Genomic DNA, 21,452 nt, shown 5'->3' with positions numbered 1-21,452 from the left:
TATGTCCAACGTTATCTTGGTTTCAAATAGTCCAGTACATGACGTAAGTTCATGGCTTGTAGAAAATAAACTCCTACAGAAGTTGACGTGCAAATAAATAAATAAATGTCAACTGCCTGTTGTAGATCTCTACACCGTAGAGTTGGATAACTGATGAATGTGTAGAGGTGTGCCAGACTGTGAGTTTGCATCAAGTGCATCGCTACATGAGCCTGCACACAAGCTCTCTTATGTATCATAACAGTACATAGATTTGTTCCTAGACTACAAATTTTCAATCTGCACCACCGACTGAGCCTCATCTATGTACGATGCGAGTGTTACTGTACTTTTCATGATCTTCCCATCCAAAATTCATACTTGCAGATCATCGGGAGGAGGGGAATTCTTAGGATTTTTAAGTAGGCTGGTGTATAGGACACGCAAATGTCCTTATATAAAATCAAACAACGCGTGCAGAAAATGTGAACACATACATAGGGAACATATCAAAAAAACATGGAAAAATGACATGAAATCGGTAAAAATCGAGGAAAACCTGGAATATTTACGACAAATTGATTGTAAATTACCTAAAATTGAGGGAAATACGACAAAATATGTAAAATCGTGAAAAGACTTGTAAAATTACCTAAACTGACTAAGAATAAACAAATTTAGAAAAAAGTACCACAAAATGTGGGGAATGATGTGGGTTGGGGGTACCAGGACACTCAAGACTGAGAAAAGCTTAAGAACTATGCTCTGATTGTATTCTGTATTAACCATGCCCCTTTCCCTGTAAACAACGTGGGTTTTGGTAATGCATACTTCAACAAAGTATTACATAGAGGTGTCATAATAAAGCACGCAAAACATGTCTATCCCAATCCGTAATTGTGTTCTCACACACGAAGTCGAATATAGATACAGGCATTACCGAATTACAGCTGATTCTCACACGTAATGTTATTCCGTATGTACACTCCTGGAAATTGAAATAAGAACACCGTGAATTCATTGTCCCAGGAAGGGGAAACTTTATTGACACATTCCTGGGGTCAGATACATCACATGATCACACTGACAGAACCACAGGCACATAGACACAGGCAACAGAGCATGCACAATGTCGGCACTAGTACAGTGCATATCCACCTTTCGCAGCAATGCAGGCTGCTATTCTCCCATGGAGACGATCGTAGAGATGCTGGATGAAGTCCTGTGGAACGGCTTGCCATGCCATTTCCACCTGGCGCCTCAGTTGGACCAGCGTTCGTGCTGAACGTGCAGACCGCGTGAGACGACGCTTCATCCAGTCCCAAACATGCTCAATGGGGGACAGATCCGGAGATCTTGCTGGCCAGGGTAGTTGACTTACACCTTCTAGAGCACGTTGGGTGGCACGGGATACATGCGGACGTGCATTGTCCTGTGGGAAGAGCAAGTTCCCTTGCCGGTCTAGGAATGGTAGAACGATGGGTTCGATGACGGCTTGGATGTACCGTGCACTATTCAGTGTCCCCTCGACGATCACCAGTGGTGTACGGCCAGTGTAGGAGATCGCTCCCCATACCATGATGCCGGGTGTTGGCCCTGTGTGCCTCGGTCGTATGCAGTCCTGATTGTGGCGCTCACCTGCACGGCGCCAAACACGCATACGACCATCATTGGCACCAAGGCAGAAGCGACTCTCATCGCTGAAGACGACACGTCTCCATTCGTCCCTCCATTCACGCCTGTCGTGACACCACTGGAGGCGGGCTGCACGATGTTGGGGCGTGAGCGGAAGACGGCCTAACGGTGTGCGGGACCGTAGCCCAGCTTCATGGAGACGGTTGCGAATGGTCCTCGCCGATACCCCAGGAGCAACAGTGTCCCTAATTTGCTGGGAAGTGGCGGTGCGGTCCCCTACGGCACTGCGTAGGATCCCACGGTCTTGGCGTGCATCCGTGCACCTTCCGCCGACCACTGGCGACAACATCGATGTACTGTGGAGACCTCACGCCCCACGTGTTGAGCAATTCGGCGGTACGTCCACCCGGCCTCCCGCATGCCCACTATACGCCCTCGCTCAAAGTCCGTCAACTGCACATACGGTTCACGTCCACGCTGTCGCGGCATGCTACCAGTGTTAAAGACTGCGATGGAGCTCCGTATGCCACGGCAAACTGGCTGACACTGACGGCAGCGGTGCACAAATGCTGCGCAGCTAGCGCCATTCGACGGCCAACACCGCGGTTTCTGGTGTGTCCGCCGTGCCGTGCGTGTGATCATTGCTTGTACAGCCCTCTCGCAGTGTCCGGAGCAAGTATGGTGGGTCTGACACACCGGTGTCAATGTGTTCTTTTTTCCATTTCCTGGAGTGTATAAAGGAAAAGAATCAGTGCGTTTATCAGACTTAAGCCATCCCCAGAGGGACCTGTAAGACAGTGAAACAATGTCGTATGTATCACCTTTAATAGTATGGGGGTGGGGGGGGGGATGTAATCGAGAGACATGGTGTTAGAACGAAATTGCCATATTGTCCTACACATGTGAAAAACTAGTTAATATCAGCCCAGGATTTCTTTGTGTAAGAGGAATGTTACTAGAGCTGTGGTCATGTTACTGTAAACAACAATAAGACTGGTACATATCCTTTGACTACTGATTGTGATGCTTACTCCATCATAAGAAGCTGCTACTTATTTGTCTGCACTTTTGTGCAGCAAGGCGTGGGTGGTACCTCAATGCATCAGGTATTAGAAATATTCATGTCCGTTTTTCCCCACTCTGTTCCTAGTGAGACATAGCTGTATCCATCAAAACCAATACTGCTGCTACTAATGATAAACATGACTGACATGGGAAGTGTGATTGATGGTATGTACATTTACATTTTAAAAATACGTATAAAATCCACTAATTTCCTAAGAGACAGAACACCAGTCTCCTGACTTCCTTCTACCTTGTTTATAAACAGCTCTAGCAGCAGATATGGACTAACAATGTCTTCCTAGGACAACAAAATAGTGTAGAAGAAAACAGTTTGATTGTTTTTAAATTTGTCACTGTAGTGATTGGGTTAGGGCACTTGCGGTGTGGTTTTATGTCTGATGCTGGACTCATATATCATGCATTAGAGCATTAAGTGTGTTGCTTTCTGCACGACTAATATTTCAGAACCCATATGGTTTAAACATTGTAGCATTTTTAAGTGCAGAACCGTGTAACTGTAGGAGTGTCTGTTAATGCCCTATTATAATTTCTCTTATGCTGGTGTCTTCCTAGTATTGACTGCAGACAGTGGAATAATTCTTCAGAATTGATAGCATGATTGATTCACGTGAAATGTTTCAAATTCCGTCCATCTGGATCTCCATCATGTGTAAACCACGTGTTTATTCTTAACTGTCTATCACTGCAGCACTCCTGCGTCTATTATACAGCGATAGGATGTGCTACCCTCATTGACACGCACGCATCTGGAGATATCTTGTGCATTTGGATGGATGCCGTGAGTAAGATCGATGTTACAGGGCGGTTTGGTCAATTCTAATGTGGGATGGATCTGTCAATCTCCAATTTTGTCCTTCAAATGCGAGAATACTCTGTGACACCCATCCGTAGATGGAAAGATGGCCAGTTTTAATCATAAATTGTGCACTATGATTGATGTACTGTAAATAAGTAGATAATTGTGTCAGTATAATACACTATCTGATACACTTTGATGTATATGGCCGAATGGAGATACTACACAGTCGCAATTTGGTATATGCTACTAGAATAGTAGTGGAGCGGTGATTTAACAATGATGCAGAATTTGGGAAGCATTCTGCCATGTCATTGGCATGAGTTGAAATTTAGGAGCAATTGGTAAAATTCTTAAATTGATCACACTATCAACTGCAGTGTGTAATACAGTACATCATCCCATATCAACGGTGTCTTTCTCATACCATCTGTCTGCTGGTATGCTGTTGATTACCACATAATGATAGACAGGCATCAACATGGTTGAGACATAGAGAGCCTTGGCAGAAAAGTAGATATCTGCTACTTGTCACTGTGGAACATGAGATTAAATGAACAGGTCATCATCTTCAAACAGTTGTTTGCAGGCATTCCTAAATGATGCAGACTCACATGTTTTTTCTTTCCACCAATAAGATAATAGTACCTATTTTTCTACTACCTCACTCATGGTGTGAACGGCACCTTCCGGAAATGGTCAACACTGAAACAATCACTTTAAAATTAGAAAACAAAACTCTTAAAAAAGGTTCAAATGGCTCTGAGCACTATGGGACTTAACATCTGGAGTCATCAGTCCCCTAGAACTTAGAACTACTTAAACCTAAGTAACCTAAGGACATCATACACAGCCAAGCCTGAGGCAGGATTCGAACTTGCGAACGTAGCGGTCGCGCGGTTCAAGACTGAAGCGCCAAGGACCGCTCGGCCACAGCGGCTGGCAATGGTTTTCAAAACAGAATGCTGAGACATCCACTACCCTATCACTGTGGAAGATGAGATTAACTGCACTGGTCATCACCTTCAGATAGCTGTTAGAAACACTCTACAATGCCGCAGACTCTTCCAGTTTCCATATGATGCAAAGTCTTCCACATTCTTGTCAGTGAAAAATGTCATGTTTGTGTTTCATTTCTACAAATCTGTGTGTTGTGGAAGCTGCATAGTTTACACGATACGATGCTCAACTTTCTGTGAGAGCCAATGGATCAAAATGTGTTAATGCCAGTTTAGCTCCTGACACTGTCCTCGAAGTCATGGTAGAAAAACAATGTGTAAAGTGAAGTACAGAGCTGTAGTCAACACTGCATGGATGCATTAGAGGTGAAAAAACAATGTTTTAAACTGATTATGACCGAACAATACAAGATACCTCTTTTGTGATTGATGGTCTGTTGGATAAGGTCCTTTTCCAGTACCATTGATAAAAATTTACGCACATCTGTGCAAGCAACTTCGACCATTGGTGACCTGCACATGTATATGTAATATGCTCGATGTCAACACACAGACAGTATTTGTTTTTCAGTATATTTGAAGAGATAGATGCAGTAATATCTTATAAGAGGTTCTATTACAAGGGGCAATGCAGATGGTTAAAGTTTGAATGTAGATAGTTCTCTCCAAAATACACCGATTTTGCTCATAAAACTAATCGAAATGGGCTGTATCTGTCTTCATGGGATCATTACTGTTTTTATTATCATTGTCACCACTGCATATTTCAAAGTAGGTATTACCGCAAGTACTATGTCATTTCATACTTCATAACCTCTAATCATAAAGTAGACACCACTTGAGTTATACCTCATTGTGGAACCTAGAAATGATAGTGTTTCTTCCCGACATGTGAGAAACTTGTGTGAAGCAGGCTGTGATGATCAAATTACTTGCAAAACTAGAACGCAAGAACGTTCTGTATGATAGAAACTTTACACACATATCGGTAGAGGTAAGTTCTGGATCAAAACTGTCAAATGTAAGCATGCAATCAGTATTTGATTTCGATGTATTAGAAGAAAGAGATACAGTAAAGTCTTATCGTAGGTTCTATTTGTTTTGTAAACGCCACTGTGATACGGCATTGCATTGGTAAAACAGAACCTGTCAATATGTACAAAACAAGAATGTCCTCTTGAATTATTGTTTGCTGTTGTCAAACGTAAAATAATTGTGTTTTTTTTTCAAGATGTGATTAAATGGTGTGACAAATTGTATTCTGTAATGTTATTTCACGTGTCTGAAACGTCTGTGATACACATGTGCATGACTGTCTATTTATGGACAATGATTTGAACGCGAAAGACACTCTCAGGCCGTGTAATTTGTCCATCAAACTGAAAGAAATTCCTTAACATAGATGTGTTTTCTTCGGAGTTAAAATCCTCGCTTTTTTTTACTCTGATGACGCTTTAGAAATAACGAGGATATTCTATGGTGATCGGTATTTTTCGCATCAAAGTAGTGGAAGCTTTTCTTCCCAGTTTTATGCAGGGTGGACATATACAGGAGATGTATAGCTCGACCTAAGAATTTTGGTCATCTGTAATCGGTAGCAGTGCACTTCGTTGGATGAGATGCGAATTGTATCCTGCAGCTGAAGTAATAGCTACACCGATATTGCTCGCAAAACTAAAAGCAAAGGGGCTGCGCCTATTTTGTGGAAAGAGGACATGTTTACCTTTTTAATAGATGCTCGATTATAGGAGCTATGTACGTCAAATACAGTTGTTAAAGTGTAGTGTTTCCCCCTCAAAATATTGGGCACTTGCCAGGATGGTGCATGGTTGCTTCATGCAGCCGTTCTTCTGTCAGGGGGGGGGGGGGGGGAGGGTGTGTGCTGGTATCTTTTAGATGAACAAACAAGTTGCACTTGGGGTGGCCCGCCATTTATCTCCTGTTGTTTGGCTGACTATAAATGCTTTTGTGTTGGTGAAGGACCATTACCTCAATGGCGAGCTCTTTACTGGCGGAAGGGCGGTAGAAAATCGCGAGGTGTGTGGCCTAGCAGTTGACGGTTTGAAAAGTCTGTCTCTTCACCTTATGTGCGAGGAGGGCGGGAGGGAAGGGGAGCGATGAAGGAAGGTAAGAGGACCTCTAATTTCGGCAGTTTGTGATTGTACTTCAAGGAAAACACACATTCAGCTGCCACCCATCTGCAGTCTTTTGGGTTGACGATTATCCCCAGTACATGTGTTACATGCTGTTTTTTTTCACGACAGTTTCGATATGTAATTAGAACACTGAAGCATTTTCTGTCAGTTGCAGTAGCGTGTTTTGGCTTCAGTTACCTGGACTGCAGCGTGAGGGTCTGTAGCGAACTCTGACATAAAACAGTGACAGATACAGACTTTAGGCAGTTCTTGTGTAGCTCTATGCATATATTTGTGTAATTAGGACTGATATTTTTGATTAATTACATAATTAGGACTGATCTTTACTTCGGTTTCCCAACCAAAACAAATAAACACACTAATCTAACCTTCCTCTCCTGCATCTGGACAGTTTCCAAGTGATGGAGGGGGTGCACCTGGGCTTTCCATCCAGAAGGAAACTACACGTTTCCCGCCAATTCCCGGGTGGGTGTTGTGGTGGGATCTGAGCGCATTCCTGGGACAAAGAAATTCCCACCAAAATTCGAAATTCTTGCAAAAATTCGAAATTCCCGCCAAAATTCTAAATTTCTGCCAATAGTGTAGGTGATGGAAGGGGTGAGGTGTGAGGGACAGGGAAGCCACATGCAGGCTAAGGTAAACACATGAAGTCATTTGGGTGTGGGTGAGGGTGTGGGTGGGCGTATGTGGACTGGGTGGGAATGAACCTAGTTAATTGATCAATTTCATTAATTTGCTTAGAAATTTGACAGCAATTTGATTTCGAAACTTCGCTGACACTGTCATCTCCCTACTACTAACGTGGAGTGAAAGAGTGAGAAATGAAGATGTTAGGAAGGAACTTGGAACAGAGAAGTTGAATGACAGAACTTAGAAGAGTAGGGGAAATAGAGAGATTAGCAAAATGAATTATGGAGGCCAAGTTTGAGGGCAAGAGTGACACAATGAGCGAGATGAACTGACTCGATCAAGACCAGTATAAGGAGGTGGAATCTAGACTGGACAAAAGTTATAGAAGAGAAAGTACCATAGATAACGCAGTCTGGCCCGAAACTAGATAAAGAGAAACGAAGACGGAGACAAACTGATGTGGATGTAATTAACGATTCTTCAACAGTGCATTAATGATAGCTAAAGTAAATTAAATTATTTAACTCATTTTTCTGAATATTAAGATTTTAGGTCTGTTACAACATTGGTTGTTGTTCCACGTATCAAAAACGTAACTGCGATCCAAAGGTTAACATCTATGATTTCGTTTAAAGTGCATAATAACAAAAATCTATGAGTTGATGTTACTGTGAGACACTATGATTCCGTTGATAATTTGGAGACCTTGCGTCTTACAGATCTGAAATATTTCGGTATGAATCAAGTTGCTATATTAGTATTTTAAAATAAATAGTAAACATTTTTAGATTTTCAAATAAATATCGCTCACTGTGCACTGCACGTAACATCATCATGCGTATAAAGATTGTTTAATCTGTTCTGTTCTTCTACTGGACTGTCATCCTTTCTCGGACTATAAAAATTATCTAATTTTTCTTTCGCGCTATGTTACTTGTGACTGCGCTTTTGCACTAAATTGCTCTATAATTCGTTTGGAAGGAGAAAGTTCTCTACTAGGCAACAATTTGTATACTTTCGTCCGCAATTTTGGAAGAGAATCTTTTATTTACTAGACCTTCTATGTATACACTTATAAGTTCAAGAGCGTGATGCTATTCGGTTGTGGGGGGATGATACACCGTGCACGGAGACGTGTGTCGATTTCTCGACAACAGTTCCCGACAATGAATCATTTCCTGCGATAGCGCGCGTTGTGTGACATGAATATTTACATATTTCAGGAGACGTAACTGTAAGAAAACAAGTGGACGTGCAGATAAGTATAGGGAAGTACAGTGGCATAATAGTAAACGGTATGGTGTACTGGCATTTTCTTGAAATACGAGTGATAAAATGCGATATACTATCTGTCCTTCTACGACTAACACCCGCGTGGATGGTGTATTGGAGCTAAAAAAGTATGAACGGTGTGTCGCGCACCGAACCAGTCACTGCACGGCCATACGCGGAACTACAGCGATGCGAAACCTTGCTCACGAAGACGATTCCATTGCTTTTCAGGTACGGCCTAAATAGTTTACTTTCTTCATTTTGCATTATTATATGGGAAATTTTAGGAAGGCTCTGCCTTATACTAACCTCACGCCGATGCTTTAGCTTTATCACCGGTAAACCCCTACTTCCAAATTCTTCGAAGAATATAACTCCCTTGCATTGTTAATGTGTTAAAAATGTAACGCCATTCATGTAAAACGTTTGTGGTTGAAGATTCAAAACCCTAATTATGTTGGGTTGTATTAATTACAGTATATTCACCGTCAGACAATGAAAATAGAAAAGGTTTGAAATTATATCGAAAGTCTGTTAGCAGTGGCAAATGACTCATTATCAAAGAATGAATGAGTGTAGTGTGAGTAATTTCTGCTCCGTTTTCCTCGCGTCTTCTTGTTTATGAAGTGACACGTTCTGAAGTACGTGTAGTACAGTGATGTAGTTTTGCAGATACATTCAGTGGTGACTCATGTTGAAGTTTTACTACATGATCAGTAGTAGGCGATTACAATTTTTTCTTTCATTATTTTGTGGTAAGGTGCGAGGGAAGGGCAGGGGTCGACAAAACAGTTTCGAAAAGGTTTGAAATTGTATTTATTGTTTGTTGGAAGTCGATAAGTCCTCTCAATCTCAAATGCTGGATGAATATAGTCTAGGGAGTATGCGTGTCCTGCCTCAAGATCTGTAGACAATTTCTACCTGTAATACTTGACTTATTGTGTAAAAACCTTCAGCGTAAGGTTGAACCTCTTACTGAGTAGACTACGGCAGTGTTTTAAATTTTTCTATTTGGTGAATAATTACATGAAATACTGTAACTTTAGTTACCCTGGAAAACTGATAAATAGGCATCCTGCAAGGACACCTGTGCGGTATGCACTGTTTTTGTAGTTTGGTAGTATAAATGGTCGGCTTTCGCCTTCTGAATAAATTTAATCTGATCCCCTTAAATGTGTGCGTCTTTTGAAGTATGATGTAAATTTATGACCTTTCTGAAAGTTCGTGAGTGTTGCTGGTAACATAAATTTTATGAAGTCAACATACGATGGCTGCTAGTGTATATCACAGAAGGTTTTGTATCTGATTCTCATACCTCTGTAGCTGATGACTATATCTTCTGACACATAACACTTCCACTATTAACAAGTGACCTCACTTTTCCGACCACATCACAGTAACCTAGAACTGATAGTTTGAAATGAACGCTCTGTACAATATTGAGCGGGCGTGCAATTCACAGACATTCAGTATGTGTTTTTCTATTTGTGGTAAGTTCCTATTGGACTAAACTCCTGAGGTCATCGGTCGCTAGGCTCACACGCTACTTAATCTAACTTAAACTAACTTACGCTAAAGATAGCACAAACCCGCTTTCCAGAGGGAGGACTCGAACCTCCGATGGGTGTGTACTTTTACAGTAATAGGTTACGCTGTATACCCAGATGGATATTGAGAGTGAATGCTTCTAGTTGCGAATGTCGTAATGTTAACTCAAAATTAATTAGGATTTGGCAGTTGAAATGGTGTCCTAGATGTGACAGTATATTGAAATTTTTATTAGATTACTTTCTCTCATTTACTAGGTAGTACAAAATGAAACTAGAAAACAATTTTTTGCGTCCAGTAAATACGTTTAGAGCGGCTAGTGTTAACTACAGCTTCTCTAGATGACAAGCACCGATAGCTTTCTTCAGGGAAACGTGTGTTGCATGAGAAGACCAGTGGAAGGTGAGTAGAACATTCTTGTGTAAAGAACCAGACTGGACTGTTACAGGTGGTTGCTTCAGAACGTACTACGAATGACCATCTCCCCAAGGTCCCCTGTCCACTAGTGGAGTTACTCTGGTCATTCTAATATCCCATTATTCTACTAGGACGATGGTTACGTCAGAACATAATAGAAGAGAACATCGTTTCAGGCACTTGCTAGAGTTCACTAGAGCAGGACTCTACGTCATTCCAGTACACCATTATACTTCTTGGCTGATGGCTGCATAAAAAAAGGAATAGAAGTGAGTATATTCTCAAGGCAGCTACTGAAGTCCACTAGATGTTGGTGTGTAGCCCACTGATTCTTGCCGGATGGCTGCTTCAGAACGAAATTAGAGTGAGCGTTGTCTCGAGCAACTTACTGCAGTCCACTAGTAGGAGCACTCGTGTTATTTTAATAGATTATGCTTTATGGTCAAAGGCTATGTCAGAACCAGCGGTAGTGGACATCACTTCAAGGATCCTTCTAGGCCATTGTAGTACCTGGACTGTACATATTTTAGAAGTCCATTATCCTTCTTGGTCGATGGCTGTGTCAAAATGTAGTATGTGTGTGCATCTTCTCCAGGCACCCATTAGAGTCCCCTGGTAGGATGAGTCTATTACTCTGAACAACCCGCAGATGGTATTTGCTATAGTGATCACATCAGTCACCACCTGCAGGTACGTGATGGTTGAAGTGATCACTATAGCAAATATCTACTAATACCAGTGTTGCTTGCCCCTGTTTCGATCACAACCAAAGTAGATTCTTCCTACACGTCAGTGCAGGGCCTGAAGATAGTGCAGTAAAGCGCTGAAACTGGTTGCCAAATAAAAAAGGTTGAAATTTGACGGCCGAAAGGTGTTTAATTTGACTTCCTAAAACTATGTAATATGAAAGAAGTCACCGTAATCCGTTACACGGTCTACATGAGGATAATGTTTGAAAACTAGCAGAGTTTCTCTCTAGCAGAGGAACGAATGACTTGCTTGCGAAATTTAGTGTCATAACAGTACGGAATAGCCCATGACATGATTGTGTTAAATATGTTACATCTTTACCCTACGACTACGAAAATATATCGTATAAATCTAAATATGTTAGTCTGTAGGAGCACTAAGTGATGAAAAGTATCCGGACACCTCCAAAAACATACGTTTTTCATATTAGGTGCGTTGTGCTGCCACCCACTGCCAACTACTCCGATCAGCGACCTCAGTAGTCAAAAAATGGTTCAAATGGCTCTAAGCACTATGGGAGTTAACATCTGAGGTCATCAGTCCCCTAGACGTAGAACTACTAAAACCCAACTAACCTAAGGACATCACATGCATCCATGTCAGAGACAGGATTCGAACCTGCGACCGCAGCAGCAGCTCGGTTCCGGACTGAAGCGTCTAGAACCGCTCGACCACAGCGGCCGGCCCTTAGTAGTCATTAGACATCGTGAGAGAGCAGATTGTGGCGCTCCGCGGAACTCACGAAATTCTAACGTGGTCAGGTGATTGGGTGTCACTTGTTTCATACGTCTGTACGCGAGATTTCCACAGTCTTAAAAATCCCTAGGTCCACTGTATCCGACGTGATAGTGAAGTGGGAAGGTGAAGGGACACGTACAGCACGAAAGTGTACAGGCCGACCTCGTCTGTTGACTGTCAGAGACCGCCGACATTTGAAGTGGCTCGTAATCTGTAATAGGCAGTCATCTATCCAGGAAATCCAAATACAGGATTTCAAAACTGCATCAGGATCCACTGAAAGTACTATGACAGTTAGCCATTAGATGAGAATACTTGGATTTCATGGTCGAGCAGCTTCTCATAAGCCACACATCAAGTCGGTAAATGTCAAACGACGCCTCGCTTGGTGTAAGGAGCGTAAACATTGGACGATTGAACGCTGGAAAAACGTTGTGTGGAGTGGGGAAGCACGGTACAAAATGTGGCGATCCCATGGCAGGGTGCGGGTATGGCGAATGCCCGGTGAACGTCATCTGCGAGCGTGTGCAGTGCCAACAGTAAAATTCGGCGGCGGTGGTGTTATGGTGTGGTCGTGTTTTTCATGGAGGGGGCTTGCACCCCTTGTTGTTTTGCGTGGCGCTATCACATCACAGGCCTACATTGATGTTTCAAGCACCTTCTTGCTATCCACTATTGAAGAGCAATTCCAGGATGGCGGTTGCATCTTCCAACACGATCGAGCACCTATTCATAATGCACGGCCTGTGGCGGGGTGGTTACACGACAGTAACATCCCTATAATTGACTGGCCTGCACAGTCCTGACCTGAGTCCTATAGAACACCTTGGTAATGTTTCGGAACGCCTACGTCGTGCCAGGCCTCACGACCGCCATAGATACCTCTCCTCAGTGCAACACTCCATGAAGAATAGGCTGCCATTCTCCAAGAAACCATTCAGCGTATGCCTGCGAGAGTAGAAGCTGTCGTCAAGGCTAATAATCGACCAACACTATTGAATTCCAGCATTACACATGAAGGACGCCACGAACTTGTAAGTCATTTTCAGCCATGTGTCCGGATACTCTTGATCACATAGTGTATATAAATAACCACTAACCGTCGCCGTAAAGTGATCCTAATATTTTGCTTACATGCTGTACCTATTGTATTTATATTGTGAATGTGAATACAGACACAACTGCACAGTCCTAAAATTTCTATACATACGAAAATGGAGAAGAATGACTTAATTAGTGAAATCGAGAACAGGTATAAATCGTTATAATATTTGTAACATGTAGAAACTATACGCAATCAGTGAAAAACGAAAGTCGTAAATATGTGAGCAAAATACAGTAAGTAGGGAAATCCATACTTTAAAAAAAGTGGTGGGAGGAACCATTGTAAGACAGAATGGATGGAGGAAGATTGAGATTGTAAAACATGGGTGGATGCTTTCCTGGTACAATGAGTGGTGAATACATACACAGTTATGAATAAATGGGCTCTTCAATTAATGTCCAGCCCAAATATAACAATTAGTCTGACCAGACCAGTCGTTAATTATAGAGTCAGACCCGGTAATCTGAACGGTTCTTAAATGGAATAAGATAACTGTACGTTCCTACATTTTCAAACGAAATATTTCTTACAAAACGCAGAAGATCTTATCAAACTAAGTGAAAATATTAAGTCTTCTCATTAGAAGTAGTTAGTCTCTATAGCAATGTTCCCATAAGAAAAACTTACTGAAGTATAAGAAAGTAACTGAATTTCTTCAGATAATTTTTTCTTTCAGATACTTTGTGTTCCACACTTAGGTATACAAACAAACATAAAGGTTGGATGAGGGGTGATATTTAGCTGGGGCACTGGGTAACACATTTTTAAAGAATAGTTTTTTATTTATAGCCCTCACTTAAAAAGACATTCTCATCAGGGGCTATCTGCAGATTTTAATATTTGAAGAAGCACTTCAGAGCCAAGGTTGCATTTAAATATTTTTCTCCCTGAAGTAATTCTTCGAATATTATGGTATGATTTTATTTTATTGCCACTACGCCGATTATACAGTTATGCTCATTGATGGGAGAGAGCCGCCCTGGATTAGCCAAGCGGTCTTAGGCGCTGCAGTCATGGACTGTGCGGCTGGTCCCGGCGGAGGTTCGAGTCCTCCCTCGGGCATGGGTGTGTGTGTTTGCCATTAGGATAATTTAGGATAAGTAGTGTGTAAACTTAGGGACTGATGACCTTAGCAGTTAAGTCCTATAGGATTTCACACACATTTGAACATTTGATGGGAGAGATGAAAACGTATTTTTAGTAGTTTGCATTGTTATTTACTTCCGCGACTGAAAATGAGGTAGACAAGCAGTTAACTTCATATATCTGAGGTTTAAGAATAATCATTGGCAGCATACGTTCATCATTTACCATCATCCAGTACTACTACGAACTTCATAGCGGGTCATGTTAGTTTTTCGTTCATAAAAACCTTTTACATGCAATTATTGACGAAATGCTGCATATTCTACTTTTAGAAACTGGCAAGTGCTTCAAACCTTTAGATATATTGACACTAGTACGATACAAACAAACAGATAGGTCGGAAACAGTGATTAGATCGGCATAATTAGGTATGCACAAGAGACTAAGTCCGTAAAATTTTCCAGCATGACATTTTGAGGGAATCTCTGGTAGAATTGCATACATACGTCGAAAATCAATTGTGGAAATAGGTTTTCATACGAATAACACAGTTAATTTAAAAGTAGTATAACTGGAAGGAAATATTCTCAGTGTCATAAAGTAGGAATCTCGATATTATATATCATATACACTCTTGCAGTTTTAGAAGAAATATTTCCTACATACGATAGAAAAACTATAGGCTTTACATTTCTTTCTTCTTGCTTTTTTTTCGGTCGGTCTGGTTTTTTCGCTTGCAGAGCTCTCTCAATCTGATATTTGGTATATCTATTCTTATGAAATATTTTTTTCAAAATGTATCAATTCAGTCAGTTGTGGGCTTGGCGAGTGAAGCCCCCGAGAGTTGCTGCATGACGTGTCTGTTTTGACCAATCACGTAAACCGATTTTGTGTACATTGTGGTGAAGAAAGTCATGGGACAGCGATTTTCACATGTACAGATGGCGACAGTATTGCGTTCACAAGATATAGGAGGGCAGTGCAAGGGTGCAGCTGTCATTTGTGCTCAGGGATCCGTGCAAATATGTTTCCGATGCGATTATCACAGCACGACGGGAATTAACAGACATCCACGTTCTACAGTTAAGTCTACATGGGTACTCTGCAAATCACACTTAAGTGCCTGGAAGATGATTCATCGGACCAACTTCGTGATAATTCTCCACTATTCCACCCTCGAACAGAGCGCAGAAAAAACGAACAGATATATCTGTCCGTGAGAGCATTGATTTCCGTTATTTCAATATTATTGTGTTTTCTCCTTTGAGCGCGGAGTGATTGTTGGGACTAGACGCATGCGACATTCCATTTCGGAAATCTTTATGGAATTCAATATTCACAGATGCACAGAGTCTCTCAGAGCGGCGACAACGCTAAATTTCTGGCATTTCCTCTCACCTCTCACCGACGGCTTTCGCTTAAGCACTCAGGGCAGTGGCATTCGCGTAGAGTTGTCAGTGCTAACAGACGAGCAACACTGCGTGAAATAACCCAGAAATCAATATGAGAGGTATCGTTAGGACAGTGCTGCGAAATCTGATGTTAATGGGCTGTGGCAACAGACGACCAATGCGAGTGCCTTTGTTAACAGCACGACAACACCTACAGCACCTCTCCTGGGCTCGTGACCATATGGGATCGATCCTAGACGATCAGAAAACAGTGGCCTGGTCAGATGAGTTCCGATTTCAGTTGGTAAGAGCTGATGGTAGTGTTCTAATGTGCCGCAGACACCAAGACGCTATGGATCCCAGTTGTTGACAAGGGAAGTTGCAAGGTAGTGGTGGCTCCATAATGGTGCGATTGTGTTTACTTGGAATGGACTGAGTGCTGGTTATGTTACGCTACCCGGAGACTGAGACGTCCTGCTAAACCTGTAGGACAGGACAGGCAGTTTAAATCGAGGAAAGATGACAAAATAAGGGGCTGACAATTACACTCGACATACAACTTAATTATTTGATCAAACATTACAAGAGCCCAAAAGAATTTTTTTTTTAAACACACAGCTTTAATCTTTGGGACTTTATTACCAGCTGAAAGCCACTTTAATTTAATAACGGCTGAAAGCCAATAACTTAAACCTTGATCATATCAAAGTTTAAACGAGTGCAGGGTGGTGTTTGCTAAAATAGATGCTCAACACAATATTTTAGATAATAATAAGTCATACTTTTATTCCATGGTAAGTTCACTTATTAAATAGGGTGACCAGTTCGTTACACTACCAAACATTATTTGTGCAACTACCCTGGACACAGCCCACATTGATTAAGAGTGACTGTCCACTGCTGGAGTTGAGTGTTCGATTGTGCTACGAACAATTTTCTGTTTATACGAAAATATCACACTTCTCACTTAACACAGTCTCTGTTAAGACAACTGCACACCAGTGAATCGTTTAAGTGATCCCATTGTACAGATCAATGTGTCCTACAGCAATTCAGTCCGATGACACTGGTAGTTCACGGTACCTGTTGATCACATCACAGTTCACATAAAAAAGTGAATTACTTGAAATTACAGGTATCACTTGAAAATAATTACATTGAATTTTGCCATTAGTGGTGTGCATATTTTTGTGCAGAGAATTTACGTAATTGTGGAGTGCACTTGAATTTAGAAATTACTCAAGTACCTTCCAAATGACTATTTTGGATGACATCTATTTATAGACGGGCGGAAGATTAAACTGTTATTTTGAAAAGCACATAATAGTTTACAATTTGGCTACGTTGGAATTTATTCTTTTTCATGAATTACAACTACCAACAGAACTCTGGATTAGAACAAATGTTACTGGTTACAAATTCATAAGAATAAATTGTGAATCCCCTCATTTACATATGCGAGTGCCACACTGCCAGTTACAGTGAATTTCATGAAATCATTAGTTATGATATTAAGTAATCAATGCATTAGGTCATACTGTGCTGAAAAATTGAGGTAACAAAACTATGTAGTTGAAGACTGGAATCTAACTATGGTTATTACATCTGCGCTGGAAAACGGTACTGGCTGTGACATTTTATGTTAATTATTGTGGACGAGAACCGGTTTAGGTAATTTGAAGTACTATGCTGGGATGCAGGAATGCTTAACTTCCAAATAATTTACGTCACCTACCTCAAATATAAGTATTAACTCAAAGGTTTTGGGACATAACGAACTGTTACCCTTCTACTACAAAAACATTTCATACGGAAATACAAATATCAGTCTACATGTTTATACGTAAACGTCAGCTGTCGCCATAACCTGTCATAATATTTTGATTACAAGCCAAAGCTTTTTATATTGTGAATGTGAATGCAGACTACTATACAAAAACGTACATTGCTAATATTTCTAGTTATGATATTAACTAATCAGTGCTGTAGGTCATACTGTGCTGAAATATTATGGTAACAAAAATGGAGAAGAATAGCTTAAATAGTGAAACAGAAAACAGATATATTTCGCTATAACAGTTGTAGAATGTTGAAGGATATGTAATCAGTGAAAAACCAAAATCGTAAATTTATAATTAAAATAAGTTTAGTAGTGAAGACCATACTTTCAAAAAAGTACTTATAAAATTGTGTATCTGGACTGTAAGAGGAACTATTGTTTGGAGTGAATGAATAGGGGGAGGGGGAGGTTGTAGAAAAGGATTTAGAAAACTGGGCTGATGTTTTCCTGGTACACTAAGCGAGTGGTGAGTACGTATATAGTTATGAATCCATGTGCTCTTAAGGTGAGGTCCAGCCCAAAAATCACCACTAGTCTGGCCAGATCCATTGTTAATTATAGAAACAGGCCTGAATAATATTATTATACAGTACTATACTTTAAAATGCGGTTTTTCTTAAGAAACGCAGTAGATCTAATCAAATTAAATTAATAGAAGCTATTAAGCGTTCTCGTTAAAAGCAGTTAATCTCCACACCAGTGTTCTGATACAAGGAACTATTGGAATCTTAAGAAATACTTACTGAAATATATGGGAGGCTGATTTACAAACCACAAATCAGCTAATGAAACTTCTTTATTTTTCAAATAATTTGTGCCCCACCCTAAAGAATACAAGCTAACATAAGGGTTGGAGGAGGGGTGTTGCACGGTAATTTACCTTCATGATTGAGAAAGAGGTAGGCAAGAGGATAAACTTTTTATATCTGGGGATTGGGAGTGATCACTGGGGACATTTAATCATCATTTGTCATTAAGCTACTGATACTGAGTATTTCATTGTGGGTCATGATAACTTTTCTTTCATAAAAGCCTTTTTTTCATCCAGTGACTGACACAATGTTGCGTATTCCTTTTTCAGGAGACAGTAAGTGTTTCAGACTCTCAGATTCATTGGCACTGGTACAATACAGAGAAACAGGTAGGAAGAAAACAAATGATTAGATCGTCATTATTACGTCTACATGTGGGGGTAAATATATAAAATTTCCCATCGTTCCATAGTTTGGGGAGTGAGAGAAAATATTCTCACTGTCATAAACTAGGAGTCTACAATATTAAACGTGGCTACAGCTCTAACATAACATAGGACAAAGAGGCAGGGAACCATTTGGCATTTAACGCTTCTCTAAGGGAAAAATCTACATTCATCCAGTAGTATCGAAGAGAATCAGATTTGTGTGAGAAATTGTTGGAAAGGTTAGTAATGTGGGAAAGGAAGAGGACAATAAAACAGCTTCAGGCAACCACTCAACCCAGCCGCATTATGGTCCCCTCTGAGGAGAGATGTGGCCGATGAGTGGGTCGACGAGATGGTCGCCGCTCCAACACAATGGTAACCTAACCTAACCTAACCTAAATCAATTTCTCAGCGCAAAAACGTAATTACATACGTTCTGATGAAAATAGAAACTATTACAACGAGTAACAGAGGTGCAGGTGACTATAAAGTGTGAGGTCTTGCGCACTCGTCGCTAATAGGGTGCCTACGGGATGCAGCGTTCTCCGAATGCTATTTAACAATTTCAAACAAATAACATTAGCAGTTTTATTTCTAGAAAGCAACTGGCAATACTTAATTTTGGAGATTTACAAATAGTAGTCGCAAACGAGGGGCAACTTGAAATGGAATTTAGAGTCCTTGATAAGTAAACTGTCCAGGCATTTTGACACACGTCACTACATCTACATCTACATCTAGATCTACATGGATACTATGCAAATCACATTTAAATGCCTGGCAGAGGGTTCATAGAACCACCTTCACAATTCTCTATTATTCCAATCTCGTATAGCGTGCAGAAAGGATGAACACCTATATCTTTCCGTACAAGCGCTGATTTCCCTTATTTTATCGTGGTGATCGTTCCGCCCTATGTAGGTCGGTGTCAACAAAATATTTTTACATTCGGAGGAGAAAGCTTGTGATTAGAATTTCGTGAGAAGATTCAGTCGCAACGAAAAACGCATTTCTTTTAATGATTCCTAGCCAATATCCTGTATCGTTTCTGTGACACTCTCTCCCATATTTCGCGGTAATACAAAACGTGCTGCCTTTCTTTGAACTTTTTCGATGTTCTCCGTCAATCCCACCTGGTAAGGGTTCCGGACTCCGCAGCAGTATTCTAAAAGAGGACAGACAAGCGTAGTGTAGGCAGTCTCCTTAGTAGGTCGGTTACATTTTCTAAGTGTCTTGGAAATAAAACGCAGTCTTTGGTTAATCATCCCCACAACATTTTCTATATGTTCCTTCCAATTTAAGTTGTTCCTAATTGTAATACTGTTGTGTACATAGTTCCGTGCAGACAGCGCGTACACAACTTTCCCACTAGAGCACGCCCCGCTAAGCACAACAGCGCAGGCACAGCGTTCGTTCGTCTCCGCACTACGAGATGGCGCTGTCTTAGAGATGGACCAAATTCTGCTTCCGCCGATCCGCCTATTAATATGTAATGCAGCCAATGAGATTGCTGCTAACTTAGAACCTTTTCTCCTTGCAGATCACACTCGCGCATTGATACCTGAACACGCGAGGTATTATAACGAGTGTACAGACCTCTGATTAATCAGGCTACACCAGTCTGCATTAGTCTATAGTCAGGTTTCAGTCTGCGCCTAATAAGATTACCATATTCCTGTACATAGCCATGTGAGAATAAGATTAACGTACCAAGACCAAAGGAACTTGAGATTGTCAACTGTAAAAAGTATCCAGAATCAAGTTAAGTAAGGTTTATGATTGTTATTATTTTAATAAATGTGTGTGAAAATTAATCAAGTACTGTTTAAAGTTGGTCACTATCAATATGCTACTCTAAGCATGTAAGTGGCATTTCTATCTTCTGACCTAACGGCAGAAGATAAACACGCCACAATAAGACCACGAGACATATTGCTGGCACTCGCCTACTTCGTTAGAGCGACAAGTCAAATAATCTGATGGTGTGTGTACCGAAGGTCTTACAGTACGCACACCACAAATACCTAGGTATTTAGTTGAATTTACGGCTTTTAGATTAGACTGATTTATCGTGTAACTGAAGTTCAACGAGTTCCTTTTAGCACTCATGTGGATGACCTCACATTGTTCGTTATTTAGGGTCAACTGCCACTTTTCTCACCATTCAGATATTTTTTGTAAATCGTTTTGCAGTTTGTTTTGATCTTCTGATGACTTTATTAGTCGATAAACGACAGCGTCATCTGCAAACAACCAAAGACGGCTGCTCAGATTGTCTCCCAAATCGTTTATATAGATAAGGAACAGAAAAGGTCCTATAACACTACCTTGAGGAACGCCTGAAATCACTTCTGTTTTATTCGATAACTTTCCGTCAATTACTACGAACTGTGACCTCTCTGGCAGGAAATCGGAGATCCACTCACATAAAATCACTCTCAGAACTTTTTGCATAGACAGTGTAAATTGCCTAACTACGCATTTAACCCAGTATTGTGTTAAGACAATGAGGCAAATTGAGCATAAACGTAACCTATAGTTAAGCTAATCGCTCACAAAGAATAGAAAAACTCAACAAATCACTACTTAAAACGGCACTAATTTCCATCGTGCAAAATTCTGTATTAGATTAGCGCAACATCTCTGTAGAAAACAGCGCCATCTATCATTGCTTAATAAATCAAATCTATAGAACCCCGCTACACGCTACAAAAAAATACCCCAGTATTCCTAATGTAAAACCCTCTCAAAGAGACTAATTTTTAGTTAATAGCACGTCTGTCATCAAAGAAGTATTTCGGAGGATGTTATTTCTCTTCCAGCAACCTCAATACTAGTATTATCGCATCTGGTAGACTTCAACAAACGAGTAAATTGTCCTGTT

At 40.8% G+C, this 21,452-nt stretch overlaps 1 protein-coding gene across 1 annotated transcript in view; it reads left to right on the top strand.

The window, feature by feature from the left end:
* The first annotated feature begins 8,679 nt into the window (after positions 1-8,679).
* Positions 8,680-21,452, top strand: part of LOC126176612 (solute carrier family 22 member 7-like) — a 569,470-nt gene continuing 556,697 nt past the window's right edge. Inside the window, exon 1 of the mRNA XM_049923772.1 lies at positions 8,680-8,744. The gene's annotated coding sequence lies outside the window, so the exon portion shown is untranslated. The remainder of the gene's footprint in view (positions 8,745-21,452) is intronic.

The sequence above is a fragment of the Schistocerca cancellata genome, chromosome 3 (assembly GCF_023864275.1).
Source record: "Schistocerca cancellata isolate TAMUIC-IGC-003103 chromosome 3, iqSchCanc2.1, whole genome shotgun sequence".
NCBI classification, from domain to species: Eukaryota; Metazoa; Arthropoda; class Insecta; order Orthoptera; family Acrididae; genus Schistocerca; species Schistocerca cancellata.
Note: the sequence above shows the minus strand (reverse complement) of the source record. Positions and strands in the feature narration are given on the sequence as shown.